The sequence below is a fragment of the Carassius gibelio genome, chromosome B12 (genome assembly GCF_023724105.1).
Source record: "Carassius gibelio isolate Cgi1373 ecotype wild population from Czech Republic chromosome B12, carGib1.2-hapl.c, whole genome shotgun sequence".
Taxonomy (NCBI): domain Eukaryota; kingdom Metazoa; phylum Chordata; class Actinopteri; order Cypriniformes; family Cyprinidae; genus Carassius; species Carassius gibelio.
Genome location: NC_068407.1, coordinates 23,930,213 through 23,951,549, shown reverse-complemented (window position 1 = coordinate 23,951,549; position 21,337 = coordinate 23,930,213). Strand labels below are relative to the sequence as shown.

General features: G+C 36.7%; 2 long non-coding RNA genes across 2 annotated transcripts; both read right to left on the bottom strand.

Moving 5' to 3' along the window:
* Positions 1-1,233: 1,233 nt before the first annotated feature.
* Positions 1,234-1,963, bottom strand: LOC127969033 (uncharacterized). Its single transcript, XR_008156211.1, has 3 exons — positions 1,835-1,963; positions 1,532-1,737; positions 1,234-1,399 (listed from the first exon to the last, which is right to left on the bottom strand). It is a non-coding gene; the product is annotated as an uncharacterized LOC127969033 (long non-coding RNA).
* A 504-nt stretch (positions 1,964-2,467) lies between these two features.
* Positions 2,468-3,046, bottom strand: LOC127969027 (uncharacterized). The gene is made up of 3 exons (XR_008156210.1): positions 2,966-3,046; positions 2,711-2,793; positions 2,468-2,527 (listed from the first exon to the last, which is right to left on the bottom strand). It is a non-coding gene; the product is annotated as an uncharacterized LOC127969027 (long non-coding RNA).
* Positions 3,047-21,337: the final 18,291 nt, after the last annotated feature.

Genomic DNA, 21,337 nt, shown 5'->3' with positions numbered 1-21,337 from the left:
GGTCTCCTTGTGGTGCTTGTTGCAGCCCCTTTCGCTCATCACCGGCGCCAGATGGGAAGTGATGTAATGAGAGTCCACCTACGATCAAAACATAATGAAACTCAATACATTCTTCTAAAAGTACCCGAAGAAGCAGCAGAAGGAAGAAAGGACATACCATGGTATAATAAAGAGATGGTCCAAGGCAGCTCTTCAAGAAAGTGTATAATGCTTTAATTTCATGTGGCTTACATCATCAAATCATCAACATGTTTCAGCCTGATGTCGGCTTTTAAGCCGCCTGAAATAAAGCCATTTTAAACATTCTTGAAGAGCTGCCTTGGACCATATTTTTCTTATTCACCTTGGATACCTCCCCGTGACTCTAATGAGCAACTTAATTGTTTTCCGTTAATTTTACCTGAGGAAGGAATGCAGCAGTCTCTTTCCTCTTTTTTCATGAAGGAAATACCATGACCTACAACTATGCTATAGAACACTATTGGACAGCATACCGACTCATCGTCTCCGGTGACGAACAGACTGCGGCACTCTTCTGTCTTTGCCTGCATCACTTGGGAGAAGCCGTAGATGTCCAAGCCCTCACGGAGTTGCTGAAGCATGGGCATTCTTTTTGTCATGACATGCAGACCGATTGCTCTGAATACAAAGAAATCAAAAATTATTAATCTCCAAGTGCAAGCAAACGTTCCCTTTGCCAGACAGTTATATCCACATAACTATTCTTTAGAGTGCACCTACCTTAGAATGTTCTCTTTGTGTTCCATGTCGATCTTGCCAGTATAGCCACAATCCATAATGTCTGCAATGTAGTCAGTCATGTCGGACACCTCTGCAAACTTAAATCAGATTAAGAAAAAAAGTTTACAAAGAGCTGATTCAACTGTAATATCATTATCGAGGATAGTTTGGTGAACTTTAATTGTATAACACAATAATCAAAACATCTAAAACGGTTTTATACTCCAGTCAGTCCTAAAATTTAAACACACTGTTATTAGCGGTGATAAGCTCGGGTCCAGGACTTGATCCAATGAGAGCTTGCCAGATACTAGAAAGTTGTAGCACCACCGCTGGAGGAAACGTGGTGCAGGTCCACCTTGGGCAATGCTTGTAGCAAAGATTTAACCCGCAATCCTATAAAAGAGAACATGGGAGTTAATACAGAAAGACAAATAATTTCCAGCTTTTTTAATCACTAGGCTAAAGATTTTAACAAAGGCTACAAATTCATGAAAAAAGCAATGTATAACTCATTGCCCCCACCCTCCCTTCCATCAAATCCCATCACTGCAAATCACCTACCTGAAGAGCTCTTCATCAAAGTCATTCACAGAATATTTGGGCATTTTGGACTTCACACCTTCAAAAAGGCGCTGCTCAATCCCAGATACCATTGCTTAAAATCAACAACAAAACAATTAAAATCATTAGACAAGACACCACAAATGTTATACTGTATAATATCATCAAATTGGTTTTTAAATGCATTTCCCTTTTTAAAAGTAACTAATGAATGGCCACTACTCACTGGTCAGAAACTCTTTTCTAAGGGCCCCTGTATCAATCCCCGCCTCTCCAAGGAATTTGATCCGCAAGGGATTAATTGGTGTAGCCTTTTTGTTGCGCTTCCATAGCTTCAGACCTCTTTCAAACATATGATCTCGAGACACACAGAGCTCAAAGGTCTTGCTGGTATCCACTTTTGATTTGAGCCACATGATCACATCTTCTTTACTGTGAAAAATACCACATCTGATTAACCCTCTCATTGTATACAAATACAGTAAGGTAGAGCTCTCACCAAATTAAAATTCAACCATTATCTAGTTACCCTTGTGTAGCGTATCTGACCCGAACCAGACAAATGAAAGATTCGATCGGGAGAATGGTTGAAACATGAGGAGCCGAATTCCACAGAAAGGCAACAGGATGTTGTAAATCAACTCCTAGCACCACAGTCTGAAACAAGATAACCAACCAACTCTTTCACAGAACAGCTTTCAACATTAACACCATTAGAACAATTATTGACAATTTCAATTCAGAGAAGAGATTGTCAAATTTGGGACAAGTAATCAAGATTGATAGTCAAAGAGATGCACAGCCTGACCATCACATCTAAACCCATGAGAGTTAACAAGATCATTAGATTGACTTCCCCCACCTAGCAGAACTTTATTATACTTTGGATAATAATATCCAGTGCAGATTTTATGTTAAACGGCTCGTTCAGTGAATCGCTGGCCGTCTCAGTGATCAGCCGTGAAACAGTGATTCTGTTCAAATCCCCTTTAAAATCTTAAATTATTCCCTTTGAGCTAAATTGACCTGTTTCCCTTACATTGTGTCCATGGAAAGGCAGGTTAAGGCAGTTCCATTCGCACAAGGGTGTCTAGGTAGTGGGTGCATTTTCATTTTTAAGTGAACAATCCCTTACAAGCTACATGAATAAAAACGGACTTACCATGAGATATCATCTGTCTCAGGATGGAGTTCCCTCTCAGGTGAGGTTGTGTCCTCAGTTCTATAAGAATAAAGGCATTAATGTATTTACAAATCAAGTACATATCAGCTATCCCCATATCATTCAACAAAAATAATTAAATAATTAAAGCAATACATACAACATCCTGAGTGCACACAGCAAGACACCCCACCCCTCTCCCCGCAGAAGAAGACAGAGCTTGAAGAAATAGGTAACCATTACCTTTGGCCACAATGGCTAGCATGTTCCTCGATAAGCAGGACTGGGAAGGATATGCCACATATAGGACACTGGACATCCCCTTTCTGAATGGACAGAGAGACACCGTATTTATCTCTGTGAAGAAATTCTAGTATCTTGCTACTTACAATCACAGGACAGTTCAGTACAAACAAAAGGAATAAATACAAGGCATTAACATCTCCTACATAGGAGACAACGTCTCAAAAATGGTTAGATATGTAACAGTAACTCCACCTGCTGAGGGCAGTGGTCCTCTTCAGTCATCTGCACTGGCACTGGAGTTTGCAAAACTTCAGGAAATTGGACATCATCGTCGTCATCATCAGAGATAATCTATACGATTAAAGCACATTTCAAGTTTAAGATATCCATACAAAGGTAATTTTAGACATTTAATAATATCCCAAATTCTAGAAAAAAAGTTCACCTCCAAGTCTGGGCTGGTGTGGCTAGCACATTTACAGTCATGTAGAGCCAACATTTGGAGAGGCATCTCTGCAAAACAGTGCTTGCAGCTGGCCTTGGGCATCAAAGCAAACTCTGGAGCATTTGCTGGGAGTGGTGAGAGGTCCAACTCATCCTGAAGAGGCACTATGTAAAGAGTGCCTTTCCCACCACCTGAAACTTTCCGGAGCATAGCACCAGTGTAGCCCTCAGCCTCCAAGGGGATTGCGGACATTTTTCTCCTCCCATTTCCACCTGGTAAAATTAAACATGATTGAAAAAATGGATATGTGGAATAACAAATAATATAGCATTTATATAGTGTTCCATCAATAAGAAGTTTGAGGTGCTCAAGACGAGGGGGGTGGCACATCACAACCAATGTGTAGCTCCCACCTGGATGAATGCTCACCACACATCAGCTAGTGATGAGGTGAAGGAGAGGTAATAAGGGAGTTGAGGACCCAGATCTATGTTACCATTCTCTGTTGCATTACCTATTTTACATAAATGAAGTGTCAATTTAAGTATTTTTACATTACCTCCTGCTTTGTAAAGCAGCCACCGGTCCTGCAGCTCCACCATTTTTGGGTAGGTGGCCTGCAATAGCCTTGACAACTACATAATAAATAAAATATTATTTAGACAGCGATTGAATTTAGTTAAACAGTGAGGACATTTTCAATGTCACCCTGAACACAGTGTCCACATTAAAGGGACAAAAATTATATTTAGTACTACAGAACTACAATGTGATCACCTCAGCATACCTCTACATGCGTTAGATCACGGTCAAGAGAAACCGTCCTCTTTCCCAATCCAGCCTGCATGAAGGCCAATTCATCTGATGGAAGTGGAGTCAGTTCGTCATTGGACGAAAGTAGAAAAATGCTCAAATCAAAAGGTTTCCATTTTTTGTTACTCAATGATGCAAAGCGGGATGATATACTGGTTGATGGCCGTTTTCTACCATTCCGGAACAATCCAGGGAAGGACCTGTATAATTGTAAAAACAACGATTAAAGGTACTTCAGACATTACTAAAAAAAAACAATAAAAACTGAAAAATAATTGCCAACATACAAATATATCAAATGAAAGAACAGACCCTCTGATATCAAACAAATAAACAAACAAAATGGGAAAAAAACATTTCATCCTATATATATATATATATATATATATATATATATATATATATATATATATCATCATCATCATCATCATATATATATATATATATATATATATATATATATATATATATATATATATATATATATATATATATATATATATATATATAACCTCTTAAAATGGCTATTTTTATTCAAAAATAAAAAATTTTAAGCAAAAAGCTGATGAAATGATCACATTCATCTAAACAAAACAATTGGTTTCACCAACCACTCAAAACCAAAATCCAACCAATCACTGACAGGGGCTCGTGCACGGCTGCACGCGAAGCCGGAGAACACGAGCGCAAAACCTCACAACACCCTCCCCCTGTCTGCGGAGCTAGCAGATTGTTAGGAAAGATTAGATGTATGTGATCATATCGCTGATACAACCTTTAATTAAATCATTTTTTGCTTCAGTTATTTATAAATTGGGGTAAGAGCGCCATCTAGTGGATAAGTGGTTACTTTTATCCACTTAAAATTTATTACAGCTTACCATTTAAACTTGTCAGAAAAGTGTCTTTATCAGGTAAATATTTACTCATAATTGATGAGATTACTCGTCAATGGCGGCGAAAGAGTTAAAAGTCTTGTGTAGCCAGACTATTCCAGCTTTGCCTCCCGAATCAAACGATACAAGGGTTTGGGGTCTGAGGTGGTGTAGCAAAATAATCATCAGGCTTCTGATGCAACTTTCCACTGGAGATAAGGGTTAAATTCCCAGTCTGGCCAGATACTGCATATGGCAGTAGCACACAGGGGAAAGGCATATTAGGCAGTCACTCCTGAGGGTGGTTAGTATAATTTTGGCATAAGGCTATCTGGACTGAATGTTTAAATTATTTGTGTAGGCTTTGTATAATCGTCGTCAGTGTAACCATTGCCTAGAACATTTTATATTTTCCCACGCCAAAACCAGTCCAGATTATGTCATCTGGACTGGTTTCTCAATGGTACTATAACTAATAAGTTAATTAAAAAACATAGATTTAGTGTTCTAATAATAACAATTAGTGTTCTAAATCTATGGTGTCAAATTAACTAATCGGTTCTAGAACCAACAAAATGTCTGATGGCAGGTCTGTGTCTGTCAGACGTCTACCTGGCCATTTCATACTGGACGGAGCTGCGCTCAATCTGACTTCCTGTGGGCCTAGAGGAATTGGCCATTTCACACTGGCTGCCCTGTCGCTGTTCTTGTGGAGGAATTACTGACGAAATCAGGGCGAGTAGCTGCCGTGCCCTCTCCTGTGTCTCAGCTGAATTTAACTGGAAAGGGATTTTAGTTTAGATGTACAAACATATTTAAAATAACTATCTTGCTCCAATGTACTTAACTAAAAATAATTTCCAATGGCTTACCTGTGGTTGGTTTTCCATGCTGGGATTTAAAAGAAAAAATAATTACCATGACCATACAGGCACAAACATATTTGTGGGTTGCTAATGTAAGAATTAGTCCTAGACCTGCAATTTACCTTGTCAGCTCTAGACCTCGGCTAGATGGTAAAAAATATTTAGAATAAGCCCCGTGTAGCTGAGTTTGTGAGCTATACATGCAGTGTAGCTAAACATGTAGTGCAACAACAACAAAGACTACAAAGACTATTTTAAACAAAACTAGGTGGGACACTTTCAAACGGTATATCAATCACTGTCTAACGTTAGCTAGTTGTAGGGTTGCCACCTTCCATGCATACTAACGTTAGTTGAAAGTTGTACGGGAGGTTGTATGAACAAGCAGTTACTCTTCAGGTGCTTTGAGGCTAGCAAGTGCAAAGGTAGAAACTAGCTCACAACTCACTAAATAAGGTGTGAAACTATCTAAATCAAAACATTAATTTGGCATTTGATTTAAACATAGTATAAACCAGGTGAGTTTGCAAGTTTACCTAGCATGATGGCTGGTTAGCTTTACTAGTGATTAGCAAGCAAATAATATAATACACATTCAATCATGAATATGAGTGCTATTTTTTAATGTTTAATCTTCAGTGATACTGAACTTGCTCAGCCAGCTGTGTGTCATCATCTTACCCAAACATTGGAGTGTCCGTGCTCAACTTAACTAGCCATAAGGCAGAGGCGGCATCAATGCAGGTGAACCGAACAATGGTGTAATGATTCAGTTCGACTCCCAAGACAAGACGATGCTCACCCGACTGGCCAATAGGAACGTGGCCCCGCCCATGACACAATTCTCACAGTGAAAGCAAAATCCTGACACTAGAGCAAGAAATTGCTTTAAGAGCAAAGAAAAGCGTTTCGAGAGAAACACTTTTTTTTAGAGAAAATATTTTCACACTGATAGCAAAAAATATATATTTGAGAGTTTTTTGAGAGAGATTTTTTTTTCTCAGAAATAAATTTAAAAATTTCTATGAGAAAATACTTTCTCTCAAAACTTTTTTTAGTCTCAAATATTATTATTTTTTGCTATTGGCATGAAAACTTTTTCTCTCAAATATTCTTTTTTCTCTCATGAAATGTTTTTTTTGCTATCAGTGTGCTAACTTTTTTTCTCAAACTTTTTTTTCTCTCAGATCTTTTATTTTCTCGCATGTAATGAAGACTCAATTCTAACTCCATAAAATGCCATTATCTGAGCCTGTGATAAGCTCAGATAATGATGACATGACATGATAAAAAGAGTTCAGATTTAATGCATTAAGAGGGCAATTGGTAGTTAAATTTTCAACTGCCCAATGCATGTAAGAAATAAGAGATTATAAAAATAATGAATAACAATTTAGGAGCAATTGTTGAAGAGACATGAGGTCTTTAAAATCATAATACAGACCCTGAGCTATAGATGTAATAATTTTGAATAGTTAAACAGTTGTATTGCTATTTGTTCTATGACCTGTAACTTATCTGTCTTATTTTTAGTCTCCACCATCATACAGGGCCTGATGGCTGCAGCTACAGAAGCAACAGAAAATTACAATGAATGGACGGGTGTGAAAAATAAATTCACTGAGTAATCTCAGCATGATAGTTTGGAGGTATCCAATTGATTTTAGCGATTCAATAATAGTTTGATTAACTCTTTTACATGTTTTAACAGTAGTAGGTGCTGTCAATGGCTCTCATGGCTCTTGAGTGCACCTTTCCTAAGCTGCAGGAAATACTGGATTCTGGAAGCAGACTGTCGAGGATGTTGCAACGGGAAACCACCAGTGTGCATGAGGTGATTTCTCAATGACGGGTAAGATCCTCTTCTGGCCAATAGGGGACAACCTAAGGCAGGGGGTCACCCCCACTGGGCACCTGCCCAGAAGGGAGGTGTTATATGTGAGATGGTAGTGGAGTTGAGCGGATGCATGATAGGCCTAGAGCATCATTAAGAGTGGAACTGTAGGAAGTACAGCAATCCACCTCAAAATGTGAGCTCCTCCAGACCTGATCACCAGCAACCGTATTCCTTGACCGATTGTTGTGACAAGCGTCCACAACTTGATGCCACTATGCCAGGGGATCACACCCTGAGGAAAAGAGGCTTATTTATAAAGAGTTAATGGCAATGGGCTATCAAGAACCATCTGAGACCATGTGATGACAGACATTATTTTGAGACAAAATTTCTCATTGGGCTAAAATGATATTGAACTAATATGTCTATATCATAGTCTTTACTCATGCAGGTCATTAGGCATGGCATAAGATGATTACAAGATATGGTGGTGGCTAAAAATGAGGACTGCTTTTGCTGAATCAAGAGATGGTTTAGATAACAAAGGTTAAGGGAATTAATCATGTAAGGTAAAAATAATTTTAAAGAAATGTTCCTAGCATTATGTATTTTAAACAGTATAAACTGAGATTTGAGATATAGAAACTCTGAAATTTTTAACCTATTTGAATGATTAAGGGTTATATGTTGTAATGAATTTGATATTATAGTCTAAGTTTAAGTTTGGTGAAAACTGTCAAATAAATAACTAATATTTTGCACAGTAAGAGAGAGAGAGAGTGCTTGAGTGGATGCAGGGATGGTGCTCTGCTTCTCTTATCTGCCTGCTAAGCAAGAGTAACCAAAACAAAGCAATAATTTTAAGAGCAAAACAACCCAGCTGATTTTTCTCAAAATAAAAATCATTAATGAACAGGCAAACTTTGAGATTAGATAAGAGACAAGGTACAAACTAGGTAAAACGCACAGACAATGTTTAAGTTTAAATCCTTCCGATTTAACACCAAAAGCAAACCTTGAATATGAGATGTTAAATATTTATGTTAAGTATGTGCACGCATGAGGATGACTACTGTGTATTTTGGAGGACAATTCTGATTCTGCTTTGTGCATATTGAGTCAATAACCTCTGGAATGAGTGTTTTATCATTACAGATGTTTTAAGTGAAATTACTTTACAGAAGTCGATAATTCTGACTGAAACCAATGAAGAGACAATGCCGAACATGGAATTTGTCTTTTATAATGCTGATTTAAATCACTCTCTGGATTAATATGTTTAAGAGTGTTTATATGATTGGATTTGTGAAATTTAAGTTTGCCGTCCAAAATGGGTTTAAAATCCATGCCTAAATTTAAATGAGGGTCTAAATTTTAACAAGTTAACACTATGTTGATTGAATAGTAAAGGTAAATATTTTGGACTTGACGGCAGAAAAACAGTGACAGATTGGCTAAGTCACTAACCAAATTATCCAGAGAGCACCCTCACATAAAGAACCCTGGTGGGAAAACAAAGGAGTGAATCCTGTTTATGTAATATAGTGCAAAAGCAAAAGCAGCCGTAAGGCTTTGTGGCTCCTCAAGGTCTGAATGACGCAATAGTTTGGTTTATGTAGAACAGAGATAAGTTGAACAAAAACGTGTGGATCTCCTGGGATAGCCCCTTAACGGAGGAATACCATAACAAAAGGTTTGAATTAATTGAAATAGCACAGCAAAAAAAAAAAAAAAAAAAAAAAAAAAAGTTTAAACAACACAATTGTTTAAACTTGTTTAAATTAAACTTTAAACAAATTAAACTTGCTCTATGGAGCTGCTTATGAACACCTGTCAAGTCAAATCAAATTAATGTTGTGAACACTGACAGGGCTTTTTGATAATGTATACTGTTTCAATACAGATTTACAGAAACTGAGGATGTCTCTTTAATAAATATTTGGGCCCGGTTCCCCAAAACGTTCTTATCGCTAAGTAGTTCTTAACCTATTCCTTAACCTCTCTCTTAACCTTATGGCACGATTCCCAACACGTTCGTACGCTATATCTTCTGTAAGTCACACTTTCGTAAGGTTGATCTGGACCATTCGTAACCTCTCTCTTAGCGTTGTTTGAGCTCAAGACGCTACTGTACAGCAGTCTTTAGAAACCAGCGCAGCGAAGTACAAGTCAAACTACGGTATGTTGACAATGTTGTGGCTCAACAATGATTTTATGTTATTTTTTAAGACTCATAATAAATTATGTTCGCAATGGATACAGGCCTATTTATAAAGTTGACTTTATGTGGTATCAGAACTAATATGGTGGTAATTAGCCTAGGCTTTTTCGTAATGTAATTAAAGCGAATTGGAAATAATTTTTTTGATAATTAAAATCTGGCAAAAATTTGGATCCAAATGGCTAAGATCTATAAATGGGGAATCATGGTTGTGTCCAGTAAGCGACCATAGCAGCGATCCAATGTCCTGAAACTTTATCATGTATTGTTTAAGTGGATAGTAGGCCTACATCAAACTGTAAATTAAGTGAGAATATGCAAAATATTGTATGAAGTCAGTTTATAGCTTTATGAATATTATAGTATAAATAGCTTTAAACAGTAGCTACACCTAGTGTAGAAATAAAATAAGGTTTGCAAAAAAAAAAAAAAAAAAATTCTTAAACACACAACATGAGCTTCATGTTCTATGCATTTTTAAAATAAATTGTAAATATATTATTTAACAGTGTTTCACATATGTATTACCATTCCGTATGGGTATAGTCTGATTAGAGGATTAAGCGTGCTAATAATAATAAAAATAAACCGTCCCAGCATTTTGTAAATAACTCCCTTATACGCAGGACAAAGTCGCAAATGTTCAAATAGGCACAATCTTTATTTGCATAGTATCCTTCTGCCTCCTCACGACCCGTCCGCTCAACCCATAATTCCCAGCGTCGACACAACATGGAAGAGGACAACAGCTGCAAGAGAACAATGTTTTGCCTGTAAAGCAGTTAAAAAAAATAAAGCGTTTTAGCCAATTCATTTAAATGCTGCGAGTTGGCCGTGGTAATGTAACGTTACAAGTAAGTGGGATTGCATTTGTAATATTTATGTGTGCCCGAGGTTGTAAAGATGAGTGATTGTGCACGGCTGAGAGCTCCAAATGAAATCACAGCCGTTGAAGCGAGAGATGCGTTTTACCGGCCAGCATCATTGTTTCTGCTGCTTGAGACTGAGAAGATTAAGGCGCTTTTATCAAAACATTTAATCTACCTTTGCAGGCTTACCGTTACATATATTCCAGTCTCAGTGTGGTCTTTACATCGCATTTATCGTCGCATATTCACGCCGGATTGTGTTACTGTGTGTGGTCTATAATTAGTGATGGTGTCGAATGGATGAATGTTCACGATACAATCACACTCGTGTAACGTTACAGGGCAAGCACGGGAAAGGCGAAAAAAATTAAGTACTTCAGTTCTTCTGAATTCTCAGTTTGACTTCGTTTGTTGTAATGGGAGCATTCTAGTGCGTCGCCTGAGGTGTGGGAGGGCTGTTAGCAGTAAGTTAATGTAGCTCTTTCATCTGCATGCTATTGCTGGCTAGCCCCGTTCGTCACGTAGTTCAATAAAACATTTATTTTTGCTTGTGTCCTATAGGTTTTAGATTTTCTTATGTAGCGTATTCGTGTCGAGAGGTATATAACAGTTATATGCACAAAAATTATTTTGTTTAAAATCTTATTATAGTTCTCATGTTTTACTCTTTCAGTTTAGCTAGCCGTTAGCTGCTAATGAAGTAATTTAGACGGAGATGTGTTTGGTAACGTAATTGTGATGAACGACAAACGTTAGATTAGCCGGATTTGATTAAACGGGTTACATTTTACACAGTTCAGCTCTGCAAACGTATTAAGTAACGTTAAACATACCAATAAAGAAATTAAACTACATAACCACTTTAATGTGATATAATAATAATAATAATAATAATAATAACAATAGTAATAATAATAATAATAATTAAAGCTGCAAGCAGCATTTTACCGGGGTTCCCTTACGAAAAATAACCATGGTTTTATTATAGTAAAACTGTAGTAACCCATGGTTTTTTGGCGTATTGACTGCCATTTGTAAAACCACAGATTTACTACAAATACCATGGTTAAACTATGGTTAATATAGCAAAACCATGGTTAATTTGTGGTTACCATGGTTTAACTACAGTAACCATGGTTTTTTGGTTTTATCTGTAGTAAAACCATGGTTAATTTTCGTAAGCACATTAAGGCATCTGAGGTGGTCTCAGCCAACCTGGATGTAAATGGAGAACAGACTGGCAATCAGACACAAACACTGAAATGAAATGATTAAACTAATATATTAATTCTATATAAACATGTGCACACACACGCACACAAAGACAAAGACACACATTTACATGCACACACATTTTGTTGCAGATATAGGTATTTGACATAAGTGATAGGTGACAATAAACTTATTGCAAGTCTTCTCTTTTTTAGAGTTTAGATGTCATTTTCAGGTTAAACTGTAATCATAATGTGGCAAAATTGTAAAAACTGATACATCTGTATGAACAAAATGGAAAACATCAAATCAATGAGATTTAAAATGTTATAACAGTTAATTTATTTATGTTTTGCCATGAATTCATAAAAACAGTACTAGCTGAATGAGCCCATTAGTGGTCTTCCGCTGCCATCTAGTGGTTATAAATTGCATTTACTCAAACAACACTGTGTTTTTAAACAGAACTGTTAAAGTGTTGTTGTTGTTTTTTTTTTTTTTGCCTTATCTCTCTTAAATTTTGCATGCTTATTTAGAATGAAATTATGCATTACTTTACACAGTTTTGATAATTTGTGGGATTTCTGTTTGTATTAATAGGCCTTTGTGTACACTCGGCCAACCAGGATGTATGGATGACATCTAAACACATCCAAAAGACAGACACACACACACACTGAAATTAAATGATTAAACTAGTTTTTAAACGTTTAGATGTCATTCAGGTTTCACTGTAATCATAATGTGGCAAAATTGTAAAAAATGATGTGTCTGTATGAACAAAATGGAAAACATTGATTCAATGAGATTTAAAATGTTATAACAGTTAATTTATTAATGTTTTGGCAAGAATTCATGAAAACAGTGCTGTTCAACTTAGCTGAATGAGCCCATTAGTGGTCTTCCGCTGCCATCTAGTGGTTATAAATTGCATTTACTCAAAAAACACTGTTTTTAAACATAACTGTTATAGTGTTGTTATTTTTTTTTTTTTGCCCAATCTCTCTTAAATTTTGCACGCTTGTTTAGAATGAAATTATGCATTATTTTACACAGTTTTGATAATTTGTGGGCTTTCTGTTTGTATTAATAGGCCTTTGTGTACACTATGCAAATAACATATTATAAAATTACTGGTTTATAGTTATCCAAATGCAATTGTTCAACATGTTTTTGATAATTATTGACCTTCAGAGTCTAGCGAATTGTACTTCAGTGGTTTTATTGATTTTCATCATAAACCCTATCACTAGTATGCCAAAGTAACTTTTTTAAATAATCTTGAATATTTAATTAACAGCTTTATTGACAACATTGGTCCCAGAGGCAAAGTTGTTCAGAATGAGGAGATCTATCATATGATATGAATATCTAGTGTTTTTGAGTGAATATATGAGCATTTTCAAACAATTTGAGGCCATTTACCATCTAAATCTTGTGTTTTGAGACCTGTTGAACTGTTATAGCGCCACCTATGGTTCGATCTCCATGAAACTTTGCATGCTTGTTAAGAGTCACCAGTTACATGTTCTCACCGAGTTTCATAAAGTTTTGAGTTTTCGTTTAGGTTTTATAGGCTTTGGGGTATGTCTGGCCACACCCCTTTTCTAAATGACTGATTTAAAGCTAACCAAAAGACAAAATACAACATTTTTTTGATAATTATTGATCTAGAGAGTCCACAGAACATTACTACAGTGGTTTGGTTCCGATCGGGCAAAAAACCTAGGACTAGTTCGCAAAAGTAGGTTTTAACATATTTGTGAATAACAATTGAACGATTTGATTGACAGCAATGGTTCTTGAGGCAAAGTTGTGCATTATGAGGAGATCTATCAAATGATATGCATATTGTGTTGATATGTGAAACACCACGTGATATAATTATGATAATTATTGATATTGAGTGTCCAGGGAATATTTATGAAGTGGTTTGGTTCTGATTCGCAAAAGTAGCTTTCGGATATAGCTCGATTTTGCGAGAAAACGGTGCGTCGTAGACCCCAAAAAGGCGTGCACTTTTTTCGGGCTAACCCAAGGATTGCAACAATGCCATGTTTTTGAGTCTACGGCTAACGGTTTACGATTTACGGCCAAAAATGTCCAAAATTTTTGTTTTTTGCGCTGTAGCGCCCCCGTTAGGCCGATTGGGCCGGTTCTTTGTATCTGAGTAGCGAGCAAGACTACTACCATCTGACCAAGTTTCAGCTCTCTAGGCCTTACAGTTTGAGCTGCACGTTCAGTTTTAAGGCGGAAGAATAATAATAATAATAATAATTAAAGCTGCAAGCAGCATTTATCGGGGTTCAAGCATTTTAGGTCTCTGGGGTGGTCTCGGCCAACCTGGATGTACGGATGACAGTTAAACACATCCAAAATGGAGATTAGGCTCACAGACAGACACACGCACTGAAATTAAATGATTGAACTAGTTTTTAATAGTTTAGATGTCATTTTCAGCTTTCACTGTAATCAAAAAGTGGCAGAAGTGTAAAAACTGACGTTTACATTTATCTGACGCTTTTATCCAAAGCGACTTACACTTGCTATATATGTCAGAGGTCACATGCTTCTGGACCAACTTGGGGTTAAGTGTCTTGCTAAGCGACACATCGGTGTCTCACAGTGGATTCGAACCCGGGTCGCTCGCACCAATGGCATGTGTCTTATCCACTGCACCAACAACACCACTACGTCTGTTGGATATGTCTGTTTGAACAAAATGGAAAACTGTGACTCAATGAGATTTAAAATGTAACTGTGTTTTATATTTTTTAGGCATGAATTCACTTAAATTTTGCATGCTTGTTTAGAATGAGATTATGCATTATTTTACACAGTTTTGATAATTTGTGGGCTTTCTGTTTGTATTAACAGGTCTTTGGGTACACTATGTAAATAACTTATTTTAAAATAACTGGTTTATAGTTGTCCAAATACAATTGTTCAACATTTTTTTGATAATTATTGACCTTCAGAGTCTAGAGAATTGTACATCAGTGGTTTTATTGATTTTCAGCTTAAACCCTTGGACTAGTTTGCCAAAGTAACTTTTTAAAATAATCTTGAATATTTAATTAGGAGTTTTATCGACAACATTGATCCAAGAGGCAAAGTTGTTCAGAATGAGGAGATCTATCATATGATCTAGTGTTTGTGTGAATATATGAGTATTTTTAACCAATTTGAGGCCATTTACCATATAAATCTTGTGTTTTTGAGACCTTTTCTACTGTTATAGCGCCACCTATTGTCCGATCTCCATGAAACTTTGCATGATTGTTCAGAGACATCTGCTCCATGTTTTCTCCTAGTTTGTAAAGTTTTGAGTTTCTGTTGAGGTTTTATAGGCTTTTGTTTGTATGTGGCCACGCCCGTTTTATTAATGACCTGGTTACAGCTAACCAAAGGACAAAATTCAACATTTTTTTGATAACTATTGATCTAGAGAGTCCAGAGAATATTACCGCAGTGGTTTGGTCCTGATTGGGTGAAAAACCTATGACTAGTTCGCAAAAGTAGGTTTTTAACATATTTGTGAATAATTAATGAACTATTTGATTGACAGCCATGGTTCTTGAGGCAAAGTTGTGCATCATGAGGAGATCTATCAAATGATATGCATATTGTGTGAATCTATGTCACACCACGTGATTACTGAGCCAAAAAATCTCATTAGCGCCAACTAGTGGCCGATTTCTTTCAAAATTCTTACAGACCTTTAGGGCCCTGAGTCGAACGTGCCTACCGAGTTTCGTTCCGATTGACCTCTGTTAACATTGTCAAAAACGTGCTTACATTTCATTGGCCAATGGCGGCCATGTTTTTTTAGATACGCCAATTTCCTCATAGACTCTTGTGTCACATGAGACAATGACATGGCATACAAATTTTGAAGTCGTTCAGGCGAACAGTTGTTTAGTTATAGCCATTTCTATGTTTTTACCTCTTATAGCGCCACCAAGTGGCAGAGCTGTGCAATTATTTTTTATTTGACCAAAGTTTTAGCTCATCAAAATGTGTACCAAGTTTGGTTAAGATATCTAATTTCGTTCACGAGTTCTGGCCTTTTGAATGAAATTGGTCCTCGACTTGTGAAGGTATTAGCGCCCCCTTGCAGCAGTGAGTGAAAATTTCTAATTGTTTTTGATAATTATTGATAATGACTGTCCATAGAACATTTCTGCACTGGTTTTGTTACGATTGGCTGAAAAACCTAGGACTAGTTTGCAAAAGTAGGTTTTGGCTATAGGTCGATTTTACGGGAAAACGGTGCGTCCTAGAGTAAAAAAAGGCGCAGAGCAATTTTGTTCCTATTAACCCAAGGATGCAAAATATATAACGTTTTTGAGTCTACGTAAAGTGGTTTAGGAGCTATGGCCAAAAATGTCTGAAAATTTAGTTTTTTGTGCTGTAGCGCCCCCGTTAGGCCGATTGGGCCGGGTCTTTGCGCCTGAGTAGCGAGCTAGACTACTACAATCTGGCCAAGTTTCAGCTCTCTAGCCCTTACGGTTTGGGCTGCGCGATCAGTTTTAGGGAAGAATAATAATAATAATTAAAGCTGCAAGCAGCATTTATCGGGGTTCAAGCATTTTAGGTCTCTGGGGTGGTCTCGGCCAACCTGGATGTACGGATGACAGTTAAACACATCCAAAATGGAGATTAGGCTCACAGACAGACACACGCACTGAAATTAAATGATTGAACTAGTTTTTAATAGTTTAGATGTCATTTTCAGCTTTCACTGTAATCATAAAGTGGCAGAAGTGTAAAAACTGACGTCTACATTTATCTGACGCTTTTATCCAAAGCGACTTACACTTGCTATATATGTCAGTGGTCACATGCTTCTGGACCAACTTGGGGTTAAGTGTCTTGCTCAGTGAAACATCGGTGTCTCACGGTGGATTCGAACCCGGGTCGCTCGCACTGATGGCGTGTGTCTTATCCACTGCGCCAACAACACCACTACATCTGTTGCAAATGTCTGTTTGAACAAAATGGAAAACTTTGACTCAATGAGATTTAAAATGTAACTTTGTTTTTTATTTTTTAGGCATGAATTCGCTTAAATTTTGCATGCTTGTTTAGAATGAGATTATGCATTATTTTACACAGTTTTGATAATTTGCGGGCTTTCTGTTTGTATTAACAGGTCTTTGGGTACACTATGTAAAGAACGTATTTTAAAATAACTGGTTTATAGTTGTTCAAATACAATTGTTCAATATTTTTTTGATAATTATTGACCTTCAGAGTCTAGAGAATTGTACTTAATTGGTTTTATTGATTTTCAGCTTAAAACCTTGGACTAGTTTGCCAAAGTAACTTTTTTAAATAATCTTGAATATTTAATTAGGAGTTTTATCGACAACATTGATCCAAGAGGCAAAGTTGTTCAGAATGAGGAGATCTATCATATGATCTAGTGTTTGCGTGAATATATGAGTATTTTTAACCAATTTGAGGCCATTTACCATATAAATCTTGTGTTTTTGAGACCTTTTCTACTGTTATAGCGCCACCTATTGTCCGATCTCCATGAAACTTTGCATGATTGTTCAGAGACATCTGCTCCATGTTTTCTCCTAGTTTTGTAAAGTTTTGAGTTTCTGTTGAGGTTTTATAGGCTTTTGTTTGTATGTGGCCACGCCCGTTTTATTAATGACCTGGTTACAGCTAACCAAAGGACAAAATTCAACATTTTTTTGATAACTATTGATCTAGAGAGTCCTGAGAATATTACTGCAGTGGTTTGGTTCTGATTGGGTGAAAAACCTAGGACTAGTTCGCAAAAGTAGGTTTTTAACATATTTGTGAATAATTAATGAACAATTTGATTGACAGCCATGGTTCTTGAGGCAAAGTTGTGCAACATGAGGAGATCTATCAAATGATATGCATATTGTGTGAATCTATGTCCCACCACGTGATTACTGAGCCAAAAAATCTCATTAGCGCCAACTAGTGGCCGATTTCTTTCAAAATTCTTACAGACCTTTAGGGCCCTAAGTCGAACGTGCCTACCGAGTTTCGTTCCGATTGACCTCTGTTAACCTTGTCGAAAAGGGGTTTACATTTCATTGGCCAATGGCGGCCATGTTTTTTTAGATACGCCAATTTCCTCATAGACCCTTGTGTCATATGGGACAATGACATGGCATACAAATTTTCAAGTCGATCAGGCTAACGGTTGTGTAGTTATAGCCATTTTATGTTTTTACCTCTTATAGCGCCACCAAGTGGCAGAGCTGTGCAATTCTTTTTTATTTGACCAAAGTTTCAGCTCATCAAAATGTGTACCAAGTTTGGTTAAGATATCTCATTTCGTTCACGAGTTCTGGCCTTTTGAATGAAATTGGTCCTCGACTTGTGAAGGTATTAGCGCCCCTTTGAAGCAGTGAGTGAAAATTTCAATTTTTTTTTGATAATTATTGATAATGACTGTCCATAGAACATTTCTGCACTGGTTTTGTTCCGATTGGCTGAAAAACCTAGGACTAGTTTGCAAAAGTAGGTTTGGGCTATAGGTCGATTTTACGGGAAAACGGTGCATCGTAGAGTAAAAAAAGGCGCAGAGCAATTTTGTTACTATTAACCCAAGGATGCAAAATATATAAAGTTTTTGAGTCTACGTCAAGTGGTTTAGGAGCTATGGCCAAAAATGTCTGAAAATTTAGTTTTTTGTGCTGTAGCGCCCCCGTTAGGCCGATTGGGCCGGGTCTTTGCGCCTGAGTAGCGAGCCAGACTACTACAATCTGGCCAAGTTTCAGCTCTCTAGCCCTTACGGTTTGGGCTGCACGATCAGTTTTAGGGAAGAATAATAATAATAATAATAATAATTAAAGCTGCAAGCAGCATTTTACCGGGGTTCAAGCATTTAAGGCATCTGAGGTGGTCAGAGCCAACCTGGATGTTTGGATGACATTTAAACACATCCAAAATGGAAAACAGGTTGACAGACAGACACACACACTGAAAGTAAATGATTAGACTAATATATGTATACTCTATAAGCATATGCACACACACACACACAAAGACACACATATACATGCACAAACATTTTGTTGCAGATATAGGTATTTGAAATAAGTGATAGGTGACAATAAACTTATTGCAAGTCTTCTCTTTTTTAGAGTTTAGATGTCATTTTCAGGTTAAACTGTAATCATAATGTGGCAAAATTGTTAAAACTGCTACATCTGTATGAACAAAATGGAAAACATCAATTCAATGAGATTTAAAATGTTATAACAGTTAATTTATTAATGTTTTGGCATGAATTCATAAAAACAGTACTAGCTGAATGAGCCCATTAGTGGTCTTCCGCTGCCATCTAGTGGTTATAAATTACATTTACTCAAAACAACACTGTGTTTTTAAACATAACTATTAATGTGTTGTTGTTGTTGTTGTTTTGCCCTATCTCTCTTAAATTTTGCATGCTTGTTTAGAATTAAAATATGCATTACCTTACACAGTTTTGATAATTTGTGGGATTTCTGTTTGTATTAATAAGGCCTTTGTGCCTCTGGGGTGGTCTCGGCCAACCAGGATGAATGGATGACAATTAAACACATCCAAAAGTCAGACACACACACACACTGAAATTAAATGATTAAACTAGTTTTTAAGAGTTTAGATGTCATTCAGGTTTCACTGTAATCACACTGTGGCAAAATTGTAAAAAATTATGTGTCTGTATAAACAAAATGGAAAACATCAATTCAATGAGATTTAAAATGTTATAACAGTTAATTTATTAATGTTGTGGCATGAATTCATAAAAACAGTACTAGCTGAATGAGCCCATTAGTGGTCTTCCGCTGCCATCTAGTGGTTATAAATTGCATTTACTCAAGCAACACTGTGTTTTTAAACATAACTGTTATAGTGTTGTTATTTTTTTTTGCCCAATCTCTCTTAAATTTTGCATGCTTGTTTAGAATGAAATTATGCATTATTTTTCACAGTTTTGATAATTTGTGGGCTTTCTGTTTGTATTAATAGGCCTTTATGTGCACTATGCAAACAACATATTATAACATTACTGGTTTATAGTTGTCCAAATGCAATTGTTCAACATATTTTTGATAATTATTGACCTTCAGAGTCTAGAGAATTGTACTTCAGTGGTTTTATTGATTTTCATCTTAAACCCTATCACAAGTATGCCAAAGTAACTTTTTTAAATAATCTTGAATATTTAATTAACAGCTCTATTGACAACATTGGTCCCAGAGGCAAAGTTGTTCAGAATGAGGAGATTTATCATATGATATGAAGATTTAGTGTTTTTGAGTGAATATATGAACATTTTCAAACAATTTGAGGCCATTTACCATATAAATCTTGTGTTTTGAGACATTTTCTACTGTTATAGCACCACCTATGGTCTGATCTCCATAAAACTTTGCATGCTTGTTAAGAGTCACCTGTTACATGATTTCACTGAGTTTCATAAAGTTTTGAGTTTTCCTTTAGGTTTTATAGGCTTCGGGGTATGTTTGGCCACACCCCTTTTTCTAAATTACCCCGTTACAGCTAACCAAAGGACAAAATTCAACATTTTTTTAATAATTATTGATCTAGAGAGTCCACAGAATATTACTGCAGTGGTTTGGTTCCGATCGGGCAAAAAACCTAGGACTAGTTCGCAAAAGTAGGTTTTTAACATATTTGTGAATAACAATTGAACGATTTGATTGACAGCAATGGTTCTTGAGGCAAAGTTGTGCATTATGAGGAGATCTATCAAATGATATGCATATTGTGTTGATATGTGAAACACCACGTGATTACAGAGCCATAAAACTCGTTAGCGCCAACTAGTGGCCGATTTCTTTCAAAATTCTTGCATTCCTTTAGGGCTATGAGTCAAACATGCCCACCGAGTTTCGTTCCGATTGACATCCGTTAACCTTGTTAAATAGGTGCTCAAACTTCTTTGGCCAATGGCGGCCATGTTTTTTGAGATACGCGAATGTCCTCATAGATACTTGTGCCACTTCTGACAAAGACATGACATGCCAATTTTCAAGTCGATCGGACCAACGGTTGCTTAGTTATAGCCATTTATGTGTTTTTTCTGTCTTATAGCGCCCCCAAGGGGCAGAGGTGTGCAATTTTTTTTATTTGACCAAAGTTTTTGCTCTTACAAGTGTCCAGCAAGTTTGGTTAAGATATCTCATTTCATTCATGAGTTATAGCCTGTTGCGTAAAATTGGTCCTCGACTTTAGAACATTTTCGCATCCCATTACGACAGTGATTCGAAATTTCAACTTTTTTTTGATAATTATTGATATTCACTGGCCAGAGAACATTTCTGCAGTTGTTTGGTTCAGATTGGTTGAAAATCCTAGGACTAGTTCGCAAAAGTAGGTTTTGGACATACGTCAAGTTTGCGAAAAAACGAGGCCTCCTAGACCCAAAATCAGAGTGACCGTTTTTAATTTCGCTTGACCCAAGGATTCCAGAAATGT